The following is a 723-nucleotide window of genomic DNA, read 5'->3' on the forward strand; positions in this document are numbered from 1 at the left end:
ACGTGGTGGAGGGGTTTGTGTGTTCGAGTGAACTTAGAAGCTAATCTGTCCAAGGCTGATACCCATGGTATGATGCCTACGACAGATGAGTTCTAGGTGACGAGCCAGACTAAGAGCGGTTCAAGAGCGGCCCACTATTGGTACGGTGGTACAGGACCATGAGGTAGTCCCAGATCCCGGCGGCAGAACGCGAAACGCTCCAACCACCTTACCAGCGGAGAAAGTCCCAGATCCCAGTGGCAGAACGTGTAACATGCCAACCAGCTTACTGGCTGAGGAAGTCCCAGACCCCGGCGGCAGAACACGGCAATCAGCTAACCAGTGAAGGTAGTCCCGGTGGCATAACGCGCCAACCAGCTTACCGGCGGAGTAGGTCCCAGATCCTGTTGGCAGAACCCGCCAACCAGCTTATTGGCAGAGGAAGTCCCAGATCTCGGCGGCAGAATGCGAATCGCTCAAACCAGCTTACCAGCAGAGGAAGTCCCAGATCCCTGCGGCAGAACGTGAAACGCACCAACCAGCTTACCAGCAGAGGAAGTCCCAGATCCTGGGGGCACAATGCGAAATGCGTCAACCAGCTTACCGGCGGAGTAGGTCCCAGATCCTGTTGGCAGAACCCGCCAACCAGCTTATTGGCAGAGGAAGTCCAAGGACTCGGGGGAAGAATGCGATTCGCTCAAACCAGCTTACCAGCAGAGGAAGTCCCAGATCCCGGGGGCACAA

Source organism: Oryzias melastigma, linkage group LG13 (assembly GCF_002922805.2).
Source record: "Oryzias melastigma strain HK-1 linkage group LG13, ASM292280v2, whole genome shotgun sequence".
In the NCBI taxonomy this organism is placed as follows: Eukaryota; Metazoa; Chordata; class Actinopteri; order Beloniformes; family Adrianichthyidae; genus Oryzias; species Oryzias melastigma.